The sequence below is a fragment of the Schistocerca americana genome, chromosome 8, assembly GCF_021461395.2.
Source record: "Schistocerca americana isolate TAMUIC-IGC-003095 chromosome 8, iqSchAmer2.1, whole genome shotgun sequence".
In the NCBI taxonomy this organism is placed as follows: domain Eukaryota; kingdom Metazoa; phylum Arthropoda; class Insecta; order Orthoptera; family Acrididae; genus Schistocerca; species Schistocerca americana.
This window is the reverse complement of record NC_060126.1, coordinates 296,904,552-296,925,306: the sequence shown is the minus strand read 5'-3', so window position 1 is coordinate 296,925,306 and position 20,755 is coordinate 296,904,552.

Genomic DNA, 20,755 nt, shown 5'->3' with positions numbered 1-20,755 from the left:
ACAGAAGTGGAACAGTCAGTCGAGCTGTGAGAAACATAAAACTCAGGCAACCCCATATATTAACCTGTAACAGAAACAGACCAGCTGTACTATAGAAAAACCTGATCGGTCTTGATACAGCGAAGTAAAAGATGCAGCTGATCCAATCGTCTCAGCCAAAAAACTGAACCGTTATTTCCCACTCCCTATAACCACAGTTGAACAATAAAAGAAACAGGGACTCATTGTTTACTTGTCGGGGGAAACGACTACAGGCCCGAAAAATTCTACCTAAAGCATGGTACTTGCAATGCTATAAAAAAAAAAAAAAAAACCGCATCAAGCACGCGCATCAGATCAGCGCCCACCAGACATGATGGCATCAAAGTCCTAAGGACATCACACACATGCATGCCTGAGGCTCGCACTCGCTACCCTTGTACATCTTTCTTTCCAAACAAAAAAATGGTTCAAATGGCTCTGAGTACTATGGGACTTAACTTCTGAGGTCATCATCCCCCTAGAACTTAGAACTACTTAAACCTAACTAACCTAAGGACATCACACACATCCATGTCTGAGGCAGGATTCGAACCTGCGACCGTAGCGGTAGTTCCAGACTGTAGCGTCTAGAACCGCTCGACCACATCGGCCGGCTCTTTCCAAACAGACCTACCTTATTTCGCACTATTCTTCGATGGTGCTGTCTCCTTCATTTTTTGTCTCCAGAACCCGCTAGATCAGAAAACATGTATTTTGTAGACTGTAATTTCTTTTTAAATCTGCCACTATCTTTGTTGTTATTATTGTCATAACGATTATTATTATCACTATTAGTGTCAGCAGTAGCAGTATTAGAAGTACTGCCACTAGTAATTTTTTTGTTCGTAACCCAGCAGAGGGCCTACAACATTTCATTGTGAAATGCCAGATGTCACTTCTGTTTTACTCGAAGACTTCACGTCAGTTACTATCAACTGTAACACTTCTGCTTGAAAATCAGGAATCGAGTCACACACCTGCAACTGTTCTCCATAGGCAAGCATTTTGTTTAGAGGCCATTTGTGACGAACAACATGAAAAGCCCTCTGGAAACCTGAAACTGGAAACTTACTTTATCAAGTGACGTAAGTTACTTCACTACACCAGGCGTCTGTACTTCTAACACAGTCTACTCATATTGGCAGCTGTTCTTGATTCGAATCCTGAAATATTTTTTGTGTCTTCTTTGGTGAATGAATTCCGAACAACCGTGATTAGTGACTTCGCTTTAGTGACGCTGACATCGGTAACAATACCATTGCTCATACAATGAATGTTTTATCGACTGGATGTCTTAATTTCTGTTGAATCATGCGAGCTGTATGATCTTGGTCCATAAAACGTTTCTGTTCCTAACTTTTGGTCTAGAACTACGCTGGACATCTTCAGACGCCCTACCTGTTCCACCCAGTCGTTAAAACTCAGCGGAGAACCTCTATAAGTGTACAGTGCTGCAGCTTATATTACTGCTATCGAACAGCAGAACTGTTGATTGTGTCTTTGTGCTGGTGTACGTTATATGAGACAAGAATCTCCTTGGATTTTCTGCCAGGATTGGAGAGAGAGAGAGAGAGAGAGAGAGCCGTTGTGGATACTATTAACTGCATCTCCCGTTGGAATCTGAAATGCAAGACAATGTTATTAAGAAGAGCTTAATATCTATATATCATAAAAATGGATGTAGTTATGTATGTACGTTCCCTATCTCCTCCTATATCATTGGACCGATTTCAACCAAACGTGGAGCACATATCACTTACTCTCTGGAAAGAATAGCTGTAGGGATAAGAACGTACCTATCAAAGGAATTGGGATGGGGTGAAAAACGAGTGTGGTCCACAGTGCGCGAATATCCATACTTTATTCATCCAGTGTTTGTGAACGAGACTACTTAGTGACTTGCAACGAACATTACACATAACTTCAGACCTTTAAGAAAATTATTCTCGCTGACAACGCCCGCAAAATAACGAAAAGGAAAAAGTTATTTACTGTGTTTATGCTGCTGGTAGAGTAAAACTACGGCATTAAGCATGACGTTTTAATACATTACCTTTTTACTACTGACTCTATTCATAACACACAACGCAGACAGTAGGCTCATATACCACTGGATGCACCTGCAAAATTGTAACATTGTATGACACGTCGTTCTGGAGTTACGACGTCATAAACATTGAGATGTGTGAAAATGAAACTGCAGGGCGAAGTTCTCTAGAGATAGAGCTGTATATGTGTACAAGTATGTGTGAAATACTTTTAACATACATGAACTGTATCTGTCATGAGTGGAGGTGGACACTAGTAAAAACTTCATCCAAACCCACAAGCACAATTTCAATCACATTTGGTACACATGTTAGTTATTATGGGGGATAAGAACCGTCAGTCTTGTATTGAGGTGGGGCCGATAACGTGGAGAGAGAACGGAGGGGGGGGGGGGCGGGGGGGGGGAGCATATCACAGATGGGAGTGGAGGAGGAGAAGATGGACAAAGATAGGGGGAGGTAGAGAGATACAGAAAGAGGCAGAGGAGGAGATGGACAGATTCGTGGGGGAGAAAGAGATGGGCAGATGGAGGAGTGCTACTTCTCAGATTTACGAAACATGCAGCGGCAACCCTTCGGGCACGTCGGTCATGCGTGCAGTCTACATAGCGCCTGCAGGCCTCAGCACCGTGAGCTCTCCATGTCGCAGTCAGGACCGAACGTCAGACAGCAGTACCAGCGCTGGCAGAGGCCGCCAATTCTGAGAGCCCTACTCGCAACCGCCGAAAGCGTGACAAGAACATAGTTATCTCTAGTATTCCGCCGCCAGCAGCTATGAGGACTGGCGCACGAACTACTCAGCGGGTACTACTACTTAATCGTGTCAGGACGCTCTCGAAGCTCGTCGTTGGGACTGACACCGCTGTTCTCAGCTTTCATTGTTGTTTCCTCTATGGACTTTAGATTGCATTAAGGATAGTCTTTCCTGTGCCTGTGCTGGACCTAAGGAGGACGACATTCTCGGAACTTGGATTATTTCCCTGCAAGTGTATTTACAATGAAGTTGGTAGTGGTGTTAGTACACATTAGAAACAGTCAGGCGACTTTTAGGTAGCAATTCTGTAAATCATCTGTACCAGTACATAGTGAGAGCTTTTGTTTTTACCGCTGAAGCAAACATAGTTTTGCTGACGGTAAACTTGTTGAAACTTGTTCACTGTTTCCATGTGCCTCGTGAAGCAAGAGGCGACAGCAGGAGATGGACAGGGAGAGGAAGAGATGGACAGAGAAAGGAAACAGGTGGAGATGGAGAGAGGGGAGAAGAGGACGAGCAGGACGGGGAGGTGGTAACTTCCTGTGGGACCAAATTGCTGAGGTTATCGGTCGCTAGGCTTACACACTACTTAATCTAACTTTAACTTACGCAAAGGGCAACATGCTCACCCATGCCTGAGGGAGGACTCGTACCTCCGATGGGGGGTACCGTGCGAAACGTGGCAAGACGCCTCAGACCGCGGCGAGGAGAGGCAAGGAGAGGTGGAAGGAGAAAATGGAATCACAGGAGGGAAGAGTAGATGGTATTAGTGAGGGAGGACGAGATGGGAGAAGGGGGAGGCGGTTGGAAATGGAGGAGCAGATGGAAAGAAGAGGTAGAAGCAAATGGACTGAGAGAGGGGAGGGAGAGCAGAAGAGCAGAGGGGAAGAAGGAGAGGGACAGGAAGGGGCGTACGAGGGGAGGGGCATGGAGTCAGGATGAAGAAGGTGGGCAGAGTGAGGGGGTGAAGGAGATGGATGGAGAGGGGGAAGCAGGAGACTAACACAAGACTGGAATAAATACATACCTGGGCATTGTCGGGTTCTCAGCTAGTATACTGTAATATTTTATAAATGAAATGAAACAATATTTCAACAACATCTACATCTACGTCTACATTTATACTCCGCAAGCCACCCAATGGTGTGTGGCGGAGGGCACTTTACGTGCCACTGTCATTACCTCCCTTTCCTGTTCCAGTCGCGTATGGTTCGTGGGAAGAACGACTGCCGGAAAGCCTCAGTGCGCGCTCGTATCTCTCTAATTTTACATTCGTGACCTCTTCGGGAGGTATAAGTATGGGGAAGCAATATATTCGATACCTCATCCAGAAACGCACCCTCTCGGAACCTGGACAGCAAGCTACACCGCGATGCAGAGCGCCTTTCTTGCAGAGTCTGCCACTTGAGTTTGCTAAACATCTCCGTAACGCCATCACGCTTAACAAATAACCCTGTGACGAAACGCGCCGCTCTTCTTTGGATCTTCTCTATCTCCTCCGTCAGACCGATCTGGTACGGATCTCACGCTGATGAGCAATACTCAAGTATAGGTCGGACGAGTGTTTTGTAAGCCACTTCCTTTGTTGATGGACTACGTTTTCTAAGGGCTCTCCCAATGAATCTCAGCCTGGTACCCGCCTTACCAACAATATATTTTATATGATCATTCCACTTCAAATCGTTCCACACGCATACTCCCAGACATTTTACAGAAGTGACTGCTACCAGTGTTTGTTCCGCTATCATGAGGGAAGATAAATAATTTACACAAATAATCAATCGTAAAACAATAGGAAAGCGAGATGTAAGATGGTTGAGGAACAAATGACTTCATTGAAGACAGAACAGCAGAGTACAGCAAGAAGTGAAGAAGAAGAAGAAGAAGAAGAAGACAGTATATGAGTGGCACGACGGCAGGCAGTTAAGCGGTGCCTGCGGGAGGGGCACTGCTACTGGCTACGGGCTGCCGGCGGCTGCGCCTCCGGCCGGCGGTCCCGTTTGCATGTCTAATGCGGACCGCTGGCCGCGCCACGTCTTCTCAGTCGAACAAATTAGACTTCACCCGGGCCGCCTGCTCCAGATACCGCGCTCTGGCCTGCGGCCTGGAAATTAGCTCGGCCTGGGAATACTCATCAGTGCGCGTGCCTGGCCTCGGATGCCCCCGTGCTCGCTCCGCCTAATGGGCAAGACGGGTGCATCCACATCCGCTTTTCCTCGTCAGGCACAGCGGGCACCCATCATGGCGCGGAATGAGGCAGCTGAGCGAGAAATGCCCCCACATTCTGCTGCACTAGTCGCTAATGCTAAACGTAGATCTACACTGGTGTGCAAAACATGAGGACGAAAGATACTTTTGTGTGATGCGTCACCGTGTGGCATCCCCGCACTCCAGCCGCGTGCTGACATTGTGGACGCCGTAGAGCTGCTACTGCCACAGCTCTCGCGACACGATGCGCTCCCCGTTGGTGAACGGGAGATAGAAATGCGAACTCGTACGATGGACGCTTCTTCTGATTTAAGATTGAATGATTCATTGCCCGGATATGCAGTAGTTGTTAAAACTTATCTCATCCGCATCGTACACACCACCAATTGCGAGGAAACATTGTGATTATCAGTCTTCTCGTACGTTGTTGGCTCATTGCTATGGAGTTGTTGAACCTGTATGAAGCGAGATCCACAGATAATCTTTGATCACGTCTGAGTAAACCTACGCCGTAATGTTAAAAAAAATTGTTCAAAAGTTCTCTTTTCAATTAATGAAGTAGGTATTAAATTGCCCCTGCTGAACAGTCGTTGGTTAACTATCATTGATTAAATCACTTAATAATGTAGTCCACGCTTGATATTTCACTTGTAACGAACAGTTTATTGCTCCTTGGTCATTAAATACTTTATAACTTTCGCACCACACGCACACGCAGTTGGTTGGTAAAGCCAGTTCTATTAAAATTAAGTTTCTTGACAATTGCGACAACTTGACTCTTCAGCGTAATTGTATTATCTTCGTGAAGTCGTGTAATTGTTTCCTACTCGAGACTAATTGAGTGTAGTCCTTTGATATACTATCCGCTCTTCTTTTAGTAACAACTATTTGAAAGTCAAGTCCAATATTCACTAGTTTCGTCAATAAAGTTCAATTAACCCGTTATGCACGGTTAAACGCGTCTATCAGTTCCTGTCTCTACTTAGAAAATCAGTTTCCGAAGTTCGTGTATCACGTCACGCATGAAACACTTCTGAACGCAAAACAATCTCGTCGCGTTCCGTACTCTCAATAACTAAGACAAGAATTGTTCTCGCACGTCTTTACAGGACGAGAGCCAGCAAGCGACTTCTTCTGTGAAAGAGTATTGTAGGCGCATTGAATTTCTTCGTTGCGGTTACAACTCTCTTCCACATAAAAATTATGTCTGACTAACATCACCTTGGACTTAGCTCTCAAGATATTAATTCCAATTATCACTTGGATATTTCTCCATTAATTAAATCCGAGGTTTCTTCCTCCTCTTTTCATAACAAAATCTCTCAGTGATGTATAATGTTGTTGTTATCAAAACTTCTTGGTGTTAGCTTATCGGCAAAGATGTCGTATTTGCCAAGGTAACTCTTCCCCACTTCATATTATGATATTCTGTCTTAATTGACTTTAAGGGGGTCGCTGGGGTGTTATAGCCGCCAAGAAACTCTGATCATATACTGATAAAACTACTGCAGCATAATAGAAAGGTAACTGAAAGAAAAACGCAATGACACGTACAGTTATAATAATTCTATTCAAAGACAATAATTACAATGAATTACACTGAAGCCACAAAAGTCATGGGATAGCGATCTGCACTTATTCAGATGGCGGTAGTATAGCGTGCACAAAGTATAAAAGAGCAGTGCGTTAGGGGAGCTGTCATTTGTACTCAGGTGATCCTTGTGGAAAGGTTTCTGACATGATTCTCGAGCGCGACGGGAATTGTCAGACTTTCAACGCGAAATGGTACTTGGAGCTAGACGCATGGGATATTCCATATCAGAAATGGTTAGGGTAGTCAATATTCCGAGATCTACAGTTTCAAGAGTCTGCCGACAATACCAGATTTCAGGCATTACCTCTCACCACAGACAATGCAGTGACCGACCGGCGGCCTACACTTAACGACCAAGAGCAGCGGCGTTTGCGTAGAGTCGTGACTGCAAACACACAAGCATGAAATAACCGCAAAAATCAATGTGTATCCGCCAGAACAGCGCTGCGAAATGCGGCGTTAATGGGCTGTGGCATTAGACGAGGGACACGAATGGCTTTGCTAACATCAAGACATCGCCTACAGCGCCCCTCCTGGATCTTGACCATATCGGTTGGACTGGAAGACCATCACCTGGTCATATGAGATCCGATTTCAGCTGGTAAAAGCTGATGGTAGGGTTCGAGTGCGACATAGACTTCATGAAGCAATGAGCCCAACTTGTCATCAAGATACTGTGCAGGCTGGTGGTGGCTTCAAAATGCTGTGGGCCCTGTTCCCATGAAATGCACAGGGTCCTCTGGCCCAAATGAACCGATCATTCACTGGGGATCGTTATGTTCGGTTACATGGAGAGCAATTGCAGCCATTCAGATCCTCAAACAACGATGCAATTTTTATGGCGGACAATGCACCATGTCACTGGGCCACAATTCTAGGCGTCTGGTTTGGAGAACATTGTGGACAATTCCAGCGAATAATGTGACCACCTAGGACGCCCGAAATGAACCCCATGGACACTATCGCAGTCATGGACTGCTATAGAAGAAACATAGTTCAGGAGGCTTCCAAAGACTTGAGTCCATGCAACGTATAGTTGCCGCAGTAGGCTAAGCCAAAGAGAGTCCAACACGATATTCAGAGGCATCCCATAATTTTTATCACCTCAGTCTACAATGTTTCCCAGGACATTACAAAAAGCGGGAAGTAGTTTTTAGCATAGTGCGTGATCTCCATGGCCGGCAGTGCCTGCTCTGCTACTAGCTTCCATTCCGTCCACAAGGTTGGTAAGGATTTCTTGTGGTAGCGTGTTCTATTCCTTCACCTGTGCCGCTCACAACAGCTGGATAGTCGTTGGTGCAAGTGGACCTTCTGCTATCCGTCTCCTCAACGTATTCCACACGTATTTATTCCACACGTATTCTACGGGATTTAAGCCAAGGGAGCAGATAAGAGACTCCATTCGCCGAATATATTCTTGTTCCAAGAGCAGTTTCACCAGCGCAGTTCGATGTTGTCGCGCATCAGCCATAAAAATGGAGTCATGGACGAATGCATCCTTGAAAAGACGCAGATGGAGAAGGAGTATAGTATCACAATAATACTGACTGGGTAGTCTACCGTGTTTAGAGATTTGGCGGTCAGTATGCCCATCCAACATTATGCCTCCTCACACCATGACATCGGACCACGAAACGGATCATGTTCGACAATCATCGTGGATACATTACTTGTTGTCACCTCTCGGCATCTGAACGTACGTAATGCACCAGGAACACTGTCAAACGTGATCATTTTAGTGGTACGTGTGTTATGGTGTGGGGAGGCATAATGAAAATCTTTGCATATGGTACATTTACTCGTTAACATTTTCTGAAACTGTGCCATTTTCCCATGTGTGTCTTTTAAGTTATGCATTCGGCCCTGATTTAATGTGCGATAGAAGGAGAACCTCTTGAAACGAGACGATAAACGGCGAATGGACTACCCTATCCGCTCCCCCTACTTAAATCTCATCGAAGATGTGTGGCTTACTTTGGGGACGCGTATTCCAGCACTTTCAAATACATCAACAAACATCCAACAGTGGTCACCTGGACTGTTGTGAGAAGAGAGCTCCCTATCACAAGAACTTCTTACCAGCCTCGTCACCGGCATCGGATCACGTTGCACAGCATGTATTGCCGTCTGTTATGATCATTCACCTTAGTAACAACCATGTCTCGCCTTTTGTAATATCCAGGGGAAGATCATAAACCTCGGTGAGTTCGGTGTAATTATTGTCTTCGACTGAAAGTGTTATTCCTGTTCGTCTCATTGCGTATTTCTTCCAGTTTCCTTCTATAATATACTGTAGCAGTTCTATACCTACATCTACATCGGCAGTGCTGGAATTCAATATGGTGTTGGCCCACTCTTAACCTTGATGACAGCTTCCACTCTCTCAGGCATACGTTCAGTCAAGTGGTGGAAGGTTTCTTGGGGAATGGCAGCCCATTCTTCACGGAGTCCTGCACTGAGGAGAGGTATCGATATCAATCGGTGAGACCTGGAAAGAAGTCGGCGTTCCAAAACATCGCAGGATTCAGATCAAGACTCTGGGCAGGGCAGTCCATTACAGGGATGTAATTGTCGTGTAACCACTCCGCTACAGACCATGCATTATAAACAGGTGCTCGATCGCGTTGAAAGATGCAGTTGCCATTCCCGAATTGCTCTTCAATAGCAGGAAGCAAGATGGTGCTCGAAACATTAGAGCATCAATGTAGGGCTGTGCTGTGAAAGTGCTACGCAAAACAAGGGGTACAAGCCCCTTACATGAAAAACACGCTCACACCATAACACCTCCGGCTCCGAATTTTGCTGTTGGCATTGCACACGCTGGCAGTTGACGTTCACCGGGCACTCGCCATACCCACAATCTGCCAACGGATCGTCACATTGGGTACCGTGATTCGCCACTCCACACAACGTTCTCCCGCTGCTCAATCGTCTAATGTTTACGCTCCTTACACCAAGCGAGGCGTCGTATGGCATTTACCGGCGTGATGTGTGAGTTCAGTCGCTCGACCATGAAATCCAAGTTTCTTCACCTCCCGCCTATCTGTGATAGTACTTGCAGTGGATCGCGATGCAGTTTGAAATTACTGTGTGATGGTCTGGATAGATGTCTGCTTATTACACATTACGACCCTCTTCAACTGTCGGCGGCCTCTGTCGGTCAACAGACGAGGGCGGCCTGTTGTCTTTCGTACTGGGCGTGACCCTTCACGTTTCCACTTCGCGATCACATCGGAAGCAGTGGACCTAGGGATTTTTAGAAGTGTGGAAATATCACGTACAGACGTATGACACAAATGACGGCACCCAATCACCTGAACACGATCGAAGTACGTGAGTTCCGCGGAGCTGCCCATTCTGCTCTCTCACGATGTCTAATGACTACTGCGGTCGCTGATATTTAGTACCTAGCAGTAGGTGGCAGCACAATGCACCTTATATGAAAAACGATGTTTTAGCGCATGTCCGGATACTTTTGATCACATAGTGTAGCTTCAATGACAATATATTCACAGAGTCTCCGTAAACCCTTCTTTATACAGGATGGTTGCGGGACCTCGGCTGTTCAGTATAAAATGTTAAATCAAACACAGCTTCAAAAGTCTGTATACCCAATTTCATTTTACTTTTGCTATCAGTTTCGGCGTTGCACTACTCCATCATCAGGCCCCCTGACCGACAGAGCCTGAAGATGGCGTAGTTTAACACCGAAACTGGTAGGGAGAATAAAATAATATTGGAAATACAGACGGCTGAAGGGGTTTTTGATTTGACGTTTTGTATTTTGCATAGTTTTAATCTGTGAACTGGTAGGGTTATAACATTTCGGACAATTCAGTTTCCGTAGTAGTCTTCTAATAGAAGGCTAACGAGCCATGAAACTACTTACCTATTTGCTATTAAAACCAACTGTGAGAAAGAAAACAAAACTACATTGTTATTTCTAAAAAATTTGTTTAAAATTATACACGGTGTGTCTCCTAAGAGTTTTTAGATGCATTTGCTATGGTGTTTCGTCAGATATTTGCAATGTCGTTTTCCAATTGGGGCCAGCCCAAAGAATTAATACTCGTCATTTCTTTTATGCGACGTCCAGTGTTTACAGAAAGCATCGATTTGTTTCCCATTAGAAGTAAAATTATTTTTAAATGGGATTTTACGTGCCCATTCGACACAGCGCTCCCAAATTAGTCTAGTCCAATATTCGTTTTATCGATATGTATTAAAGGGCACAATGAAACGCGGAGAATAAACAGCAATACAGCGGCGGCTCAGTAGTGCTGTATGCTTGGTGGTATCAGCCAGCGCGAATCAGATCAGTTCTGTCGCCGCTGTACTACTGGTTATTTCTCGAGTTTTAATGTCCCTGTTACTACGTATAGATAAAACGAATATCGTACTGGACTAATCTACGACCACTCCGTCAGATGGGCATGTAAATATTCCGCTTTAAAGATCATTTTGTTTGCAACGGGAAACGAACTGATGCTTTCGGTCGATACTTGACGTCTCACCAAATACGAGCAGCATTTGTTTGTATTGCTTGTACTGACTCTAGCTACATAAGGCACAAAACAAATTGCAAATATCTGCCGAAACGTCAGAAAAAACAGCGCCTGACGAATCTTATGAGAGACATCTTGTATATAAGGTTAAAGAATATGTTTGAGGGCCACCAATTTTCTAATGGTTTAAATACTCCGTTGTCATAGAGCAAACTGACAGTGAAAAAATCAATCCAACTGCACATCTGCAAAGCGCAGTATTTTCTTTTTCGCAGCTGGTTTTAACAGGTAACGTGCAAATTGTTGTTTAAAAAATATATAACTCTCTCAGCATAAATGCTTATTATAGGATGTGTAAAAATTTGAAGAAGATTGGTGAAGCATTTTTAGAGACTTTTGCTAACAATATTTCCATTTTATATATTGCCTATTAATATATTACACATACTAAAAATATACACCTCATACCTGTTCAAATGTTTATCAGTGTTTCGTGTAAATATTAAAAGTAAATCTGCCAAGTACATTTCGAGATTGGTGCAAGATTCACCCTCTACATATTATACAGGGTGAGTTACCTAACATTAGCGCTGGATATATTTCGTAAACCACATCAAATACTGACGAATCGATTCCACAGACCGAACGTGAGGAGAGGGGCTAGTGTAATTGGTTCATACAAACCATAAAAAAATGCACGGAAGTATGTATTTTAACACGAACCTAGGTTTTTTTAAATGGAACCCCGTTAGTTTTGTTAGCACATCTAAACATATAAACAAATACGTAATCAGTGCCGTTTGTTGCATTGTAAAATGTTAATTACATCCGGAGATATTGTAACCTAAAGTTGACGCTTGAGTATCACTCCTCCGCTGTTCGATCTTGTGTATCGGAGAGCACCGAATTACGTAGGGATCCAAAGGGAACGGTGATGGACCTTAGGTACAGAAGAGACTGGAACAGCACATTACGTCCACATGCTAACACCTTTTTATTGGTCTTTTTCACTGACCCACATGTACATTACCATGAGGGGTGAGGTACACGTACACTCGTGGTTTCCGTTTTCAATTACGGAGTGGAATAGAGTGTGTCCCGACATGTCAGGCCAATAGATGTTCAATGTGGTGGCCATCATTTGCTGCACACAATTGCAATCTCTGGCGTAATGAATGTCGTACACGCCGCAGTACATCTGGTGTAATGTCGCCGCAGGCTGCCACAATACGTTGTTTCATATCCTCTGAGTTTGTAGGCACATCACGGTACACATTCTCCCTTAATGTACCCCACAGAAAGAAGTACAGAGGTGTAAGATCAGGAGAACGGGCTGGCCAATTTATGCGTCCTCCACGGCCCCTGAAACACCCGTCGAACATCCTGTCAAGGGTCAGCCCAGTGTTAATTGCGGAATGTGCAGGTGCACCATCATGCTAATACCACATACGTCAACGCGTTTCCAGTGGGACATTTTCGAGCAACGTTGGCAGATCATTCTGTCGAAACGCGATGTATGTTGCAGCTGTTTGGGCCCCTGCAATGAGGTGAGGACCAATGAGGTGGTCGCCAATGATTCCGCACCATACATTTACAGTCCACGGTGTAGTGTAACGACGTATTAGTTTTTCGTTTGATATATGTATGACCATGTGCAGACTTCGTCACCTACGTCAGTTACAACCCACTTCAAAAATGATTCATATTCTTTTAAATTGTCATAGAATGGTTCTTGAACGAAACTGTAAAACATCAGTTGAGTCGTGTGCAAAGAATTACTTGGGCCAATTGGTTTTTGTAACTTTTTCGAATTTAAATTTCGTTTGTTTCTCCTCAGAAATTATATTGACACACTTTATCTTGATCTAATCGATATCAGAATCACACATTAAATAAACTTTTTAGATTCAAAGTTTCGGTGAACGCCGTAAGAATCACGAATCTTGTCAAATATATTATTAATCCGTTCACATAATTCTTCATAAATAAATCTTCAAGATACGTGTTTCAACTTTAGTAGCATACACTACTTTATTAGCTTCCTACACATACAGATGTGAACTTGAGCGTTGAGAGTTAGTGACTGACATTTCAATAAGATTAAGCTCTATATGACGTCATTGTTGTACAAAAAGAGTATAAAAATTCATTTTTAATTTTTAGAAGCACGACGCAACAACTCGGTTCCAGGATCTTCTGTTGCTCCTTGGCTGTCGACCCGCGACGTATAGCGGCCAGCAATTTCCTCTCTGGTCGCGGCAACGAAGATGCTGTCCCCGTTCGTTGCGCCGCCCTCTCCGTACATGAAACACATAAAAAAATACAAAACTTTTGAATAATTCACATCTATTACAAATAATAAGAAAACACATAAACAAAACTAAATTAAACTTATAGTCACCTGCAAACTGGGCTGACTTTGGTGGATTGGTGACGCTTAATTTCGTCCCACTACAACGGACGCTGTCGCTCTACCTGTCTGAGCCAGCGAGGATTGTCCACGGACCAGTAATGCATGTTCCGTAGATTCACTGCCCCTTGGTTTGTGAAACCCGCTTCATCGGTAAACAGGTAGAACTGCAACGCATTCTCTGTTAATGCCCATTGACAGAATTGCACTCGATGATTAAAGTCATCACCATGTAATTGCTGATGTAGCGACACATGAAACGGGTGAAAGCGGTGGCGATACAGTATGCGCATGACACTACTTTGACTCAGTCCACCGGCTCACGCAATGTCCCGTGTACTCAAGTGTGGGTTCATGGCAACAACAGCTAACACACCAACTGCACCCGCTTCTCCTGTGACGGGCCTGTTACGGACCCGTTTGCGTGCTACGACCATACCTGTTGCATATAGTTGTCGGTAGATGTTTTGCAATGTGCGGCACGTTGGATGCTCTCTGTCCGGGTACCGTTCTGCATACACCCTGCAGGCATCAGCTGCATTTCGTCGACACTCGCCATAGATGAGTATCATCTCCGCCTTTTCAGAGTTCGAATACACCATGGTCACAGTTCCTACAACATTACACTATCACAGACGTCTGGTAACACGGTGTACTACAGTTGGTCTGCGTGCGGAGACGAATGCAGAATAACAATAGCAGCAAGCGCTACATGCGGACACTGCGACAGCTAGACCAAACGACAACAGTGCACTACAGCCACACTCGTAAACACGGTCGTCATCGTAAACATGTCCCTGCAGATGCTGCTCGCCGACCGTGGCCCGTGTTTGTTACAACACGCAACTGAACGTCGGAGGTTTCAAGCGTGAACTTTAGGTTACAGTATCTCCGGATGTAATTAACATTTTACAATGCAACAAACGGCACTGATTACGTATTTGTTTATATGTTCAGATGTGCTAACAAAACTAACGTGGTTCCATTTAAGAAAACGTAGATTTGTGTTAAAAAACATACTTCCGTGCATTTTTGTATGGTTTGTATTAAACAATTACACTAGCCCCTCTCCTCACGTTCGGTCTGTGGAATCGGTTCGTCAGTATTTGATGTGCTTTACGAAATATATCCAGCGGTAACGTTAGGTGACTCACCCTGTATATACCCATTCACAACATGTGTTAGAATGATACGTTGCCTATATTAATCCCAGCATTTATTAGAACACCGTGTAAATATTGAATTACTCGATCAAGAGCCTTCCAGGATCTTTGATAGTGACTTTTACATTTTATATGTTATGTATGTATATTTACATATGACTTATGCCAAGAGTATACAGCTTATTTCCGTCCAGACATTTATTGTAGAGTATCGTTTAAAAATTAGAAGTTGTTGTCAGATTGATTTCTAATTTTTAAACTATACTCTAATAAATATCTGGACGGAAATAGGCTTTATACTTCTAGTATACGTCATAAATAAATTTAAAAATATGTAACCTACGTCCGTCCGAACGATTGTTACAGAATCGTGTAAAAATATGAAGTAAACCGTTCAATAACTTTTCGTGACTTCTTGGCAACAAAATTAAACAATGATTTGTGTTTATATAGTATTTGATTGGTGTACAAAATCCCGTAAGTTTAATAAACACAACAGATACACATAATAGAGACTTTAGTCTTCAATGACTTATTCACCTTCTCTATGTACAGAAGTCTGCCAACGATGGGCTAACTATTCAATTCCGCGACACTAAGGATCACCTTGTTTTGAGGCAAAGAACTCGTCGAGTCATGTTCGAGCGCATTTTCAATCGGAAAGGAAGTTCCTTTAAGGTTGTAAAAAGTGAAAATCTGAGGGCGCAAGATCAGGTGAACAAGGTGGGTGCAGAGTGATTTCCCAGCCCAACTCATGTATAGTGTTTTTGTCAGTCTAGTAGAATGCGGGCGGACGTTTCGTGGAGTAGTATCATATCCCACCGTCTTCCCGGTCGTTGTTCTTGGACTGCATCTGCTAAATGTCTCAGTTGTTGATAGTAAATGTCGTAGTTGTTCTACGTTCTACCAGGCGCATATCATTATCTTTCGTGGACGCGCGCGGGTCTTCGTACGTCAAGTAGCTGCTATGTTTGGGCTCAACAATCCCTTTCTTTTCCCTATGTTGACATGAAGACACCGTATCTCAACACCAGTAACGATACAGGATAGGAATGGTCGGTGTTGTTGATGAGTCAATTGATGACGAGCAGGCAGAGATGCAGATATGGCTTACCCGCTGATATTTGTGATTTTGACTTAGAGCATTTTTGAACCGTTCCCATTGCATGCAAATGTCGGACGATGGTGGATTGATCACAGTTCATCTCATTTGCCAGTTGCCGAGTACTCTGAAGTACTTCATCAAATCCCGGAGGTCTTCCCGAATGTGGAGTCACTAATGTCAAAACGATCCTCCTTAAAACGAGACAACCATTTTCTTCCCGTGTTCTGTCCAGTGACATAATCCACAAACATCGGGCAAATGTATCTGGTGCCTTCGCTATTGTCATCCCTCTACTAAACTCAAACAGAAAAATATGTCGGAAATTTTTCGATTTATCCACTTGGTATTACATTTTGTTGCTAACTCCAGACGACACCATGACAATACGTAAACTCAAATAGCAACAGTGAAATACAAATAAAAAACGGCAATCGATATATAAACCCATAACAGCCAGAGTAATAACATGCAAAAAAAACGCTACGAACTTATCCACTAACCTAATAGTGCAGATTTCAGGTATGCGGAAAGCTTAGGCTAATCATATAATGAAGAAATACAGTTAAGTAACCACAAGCAACAGAAGTTGCTAGTAACCCAATAACTTGAAATTAGGATAAGAGTCTGGTAGATTTTGAGAAATTCTAAAAAAAACGGCTCTGACCACTATGGGACTTAACATCTGACGTCACCTAGAACTTAGAACTACTTCAACCTAACTAACCTAAGGACATCACACACATCCATGCCCGAGGCAGGATGCGAACCTGCGACCGTGACAGTCGCGCGGTTCCGCCGGAGTAAATCACCTAGAACCGCTCGGCCACCGTGGCCGGCTGAGAAATTCTGAATCGAGCTTGAATATAAGAATAGGTACAACGTTTTGAGCGGAACTGATCTGGTGTCGTAATTTTCTTTTCGATTTGGTTCTTCTTACCGCTTACATGTCTCACTGAACCTGACGCATGTACTACTGGTACAGAAGCGTATAAATAGTGTAACCGGAGGCTCTCGTGTTTTTGTCTTCGTCTGTCCACATAAACTTAGACAAGGTGGTAACCCCAGAAAAAGTAGTGCAGAAATGCTGATAAGTATTTTTCAGGCTTTCAAAAATGCAAATGATTTATATGAATTGGTTGACTTCAGTTATTTATAAGACAATATGCCATCGTGGGAGATTTAGGATGGTAGTCTCAGATGTCTTGTTGTGGGTATGTGATACGTATCTAGTAGATTTATATAAGCAGAAAAGATGTGAACCTCTGGCATTTTGTGTGTGTGTGTGTGTGTGTGTGTGTGTGTGTGTGTGTGTGTGTGTGTGTACATACGATCAGCCATGAATACGAATTCACATGTCATGGAAGAAGCACTTTACGTTCCTCACACGGACGAGAGTGTAAACTATCTGGTGCTAGTAACCGAACCGTCGCCAATCAGTCTTGCATACAACATTTCGATTCAAGGCGGTATGCTGAAGCCAACTTAAAACTATATACAATCTGTAATCAGAGTACAGGCAATCAACTACAAAGATACTAATCGGGTACCTGTAGGTGTTGCAGACAGTACGTTATTATTATGTACAGATTTCATAACGAAGTGTACTAATGATAGGAAAGCTGTATCACAGACTGACACTCCCTAAATTCACACGATTTCAGTAGCCAAGTTAGGACTGCTATAAACCTGTTACGAGAGAGTATACCTCTGCCTCTTGTTTGACAATCGTCGTCTTATTTTCTGCCCGAGTAAGCAAACATTGTTATATGTTTTGTGATTCTTTTATGCAGTTTATTCATGTGCTACCATCTGATGCCTGATGGCGATTCTACAAGCAGTATCTTTTACCTTGCTGAGAGCTGTAAGATGTACCAACCCACTGCACCCTTGGCTAGAACGTCAGACAGCTTCTCCAGCTGTCTACAATAGATGCCATCCGCACGAGCAAATATCAAGCTAGTACAATGATAATCAAGAGTGTCTACTACGACATATCTTTGAAGATTTGTAAGTGGGCTGCTTCTGTGTTGGCAGCGCTGTGTAGCGCTTTGAATTGGATGTCTGACTGCGCTTTCTCTGTGAGAGACTCTGTGGCTGGTCGGACTCGTTGTTCGTCGTTAATCGCCAGTAGTGTTGTTGCTGTTGGAAGTTACTCGCCAGCAGTGATGGAAGTACTGTTGGGCAGTTGGAGGTGACCAGCCAGCAGCGATGGATGTTAGATGTGAGAAGTTAGAATTGATGGAGGATAGAAGCCTGAAGTGTTAGCGTAGGCTAACGATCTGTACATGTTCGACATGGAGACTGAATATTATTCATGATTATATATCTTTGTACTGGAAGTCAATGAAGATTTATATCCGTGTTTGAACTGGATGTCACATTATTACGGAAAAAAATACATTATTTGGTTTGCAACAATATCTTTCCTTTGCTAACCACACGCCTATTAGTAGTTAGTGGCTTTAGTAGTTAGAATCTTTTATTTAGCTGGCAGTATTGACTCTCGCTGTATTACAGTAATTCGCGTAATGGAGATTTTTTGAGGTAAGTGCTTAATGAAATGTATAGGTTATTGTTAAGATTTCTTTCTAGTCATGGTCATTCTTTTGAATTAATTATTTGAAGACAGGTGGTAATTTTTTGAGCATTCAGATTACACAGCGCTAGAATATTGTGGGTCAGTGCTGACATGATAAGAAAACGTTAAGAGAAAGTAGGCTCAGTACGTTCAGTTTTACTCAGCTTTTTCAGAATTAAATGACGCAGAAGTTGCAAATTCATTAATCAATGCAACCAACGATTAACAGACAATCCCTACTGAAACTGTACACATAATAAGTGCCCTGTACGTAAAATCAAATTCTCCCCTCAACAAACAAACCAACGAAATAAAAAAGAACTTGTCAGCATCTTTGAATTCATTGTAACTACAATATATGAGCTGCAAGCATTTTCAAAAATCTGTAACTCCTGTACCAAAGAACTTTCTATAACCAAAACTGAAAGATTTATTAGAGAAAATTATGTGTACAACTATTTGGAAAGTAACTGAAATTGTACAAAGAAAAAACTTATTATATGTAACTCATTAAATTTCTTTTGAGGTTAACAGCCTTTTTCGGGATTTCCCCTGATTTCTCGTGTAACGTGATCTAAAGGTTAGGCCTAATTAATAAATTTTTCCAGGGTAGAAAAATAAATCCAGCCTCACAAGTACAAAAGTAACAGAAACAATCCTGATGTCGTGTAATAGTCGAAAACGTAACTAATAGCAACGGAATACTTATCTGGAAATAATATATAAAAATCAATCTCTATTCAGTGTTAAAACGAGAAAAATACAGATATCAACAAACAATGTTGACGTATACAAAACGCAACATAACAAAAGGAAAACCGGTAACAAAATATAATATGATACTAGGCTTTCCATGTCATGTAAAGAAAGAGTAATACCACAATTGAGACAAAATAACTGAGAAACCCAAAGAAAGAAAAAATATAAAAATAGTAACAAAAGCGAGTAGATTCAGAATGGTGCTAGGCTTGTTTATCATGTGAATGAAGTTTATGGCTATGTAGCATAGTGAAGTAACTTATTTAGACAACATTTGTATCTTGGTGAGATCGTGTATTTTGAGATCTTATAAGAATCCTAAGGTGCCATATGCACTGGTTATTTGAATGTCTGTGACGCTATTCTACATTCTTCTCGCTAAAATAAGACTAAATAGAAAGGATTGTCATCCATTACTGAACTCCATTTTGTTCAATATTATTGGATTAACTCATTAGGATGGAAAAGGTACAGATGTTACATTGTGTGCTTACAAAACAATTGATATAATTAACAAAAATAATTTGACTCAACAATGTAATTTAAATGAACCTTAGTTATTGATATTGAAATGAAATAATCAAGTAAATTATCTTCAGAGGTCACGGGTTAAGTGAAATGAGAGTAGAGTATTATAACATATGATGTATTTCGGTTTCTGTATGATGTCCTTCATAGTTAAATCCGCATGCAATCTTTTTTTTTTATCACGGTGAATTTAAGAAGCTGCAACTTCTAGGAAGTTTTCAGAGATTAAATTTTTCCTTCTGCATAACACAGAAGTCAATTAGCGTTTTTGCCATGTACCATCAGACAGAACAGACGAATATACTACAATATGCATGACATATTATACAGAGTGTCCCACTCGAAAGAGGCCCCACAAACATATGTAGAAATTCCGCTGACACTTCATCGTGTAATTTGTGACATATGACGTGGCAATCTGCACTCTGCATCGTTTGACGCAACAGTGTGTTTCCGCGCGTCGCTGCGGCTCGAGCTCAGTGTTTAGCGACAATGTATCGCTGTTATGTCGAAGAGCGCGTGTTTCTTGTGAAACAATACTGGATTACTGGTTCCATTAAGACATGTCAGCGAATGTTTGTCGAACTGTTTGGTGACCAGCAAATGCCATCTAATGCTGCGTACAAAAGTCAGTGAACAGGATGGAGAGCAGTGGAACGGTAATGGATCTTCACGACGGGGAACAACCACCATTATCGGAAGACAAAGTGACCGACGTGAAACAACGATTGTTGGTCTCTCCTATAAAGTCTGTTCGATGTTTATGTCAGGAATATGGAATGTCACAGGGCACATGTCACAGAGCTGCAAAGAAAGCTGGCGTGTATCCATGAAGGTTTACAGGTGTTCAGGAACTGAATGTAAATGACAAAGACAAATGCATGACATTTTGCCATTGGTTTCAGCAGTTTATTGGTCAGAAGCTCGGAATATTGCAGTATATATGGCCCAATGATGAGGCGTGATTCCAATCTCTGGCTACGTAAACTGTCAGAATACATGTTTGTTGTGTAATGAAAATCCACCATGCACTGGTCGAGAACCACTGCATCCGCAAAAGATTGGCGTGTTCTGTGCAATAT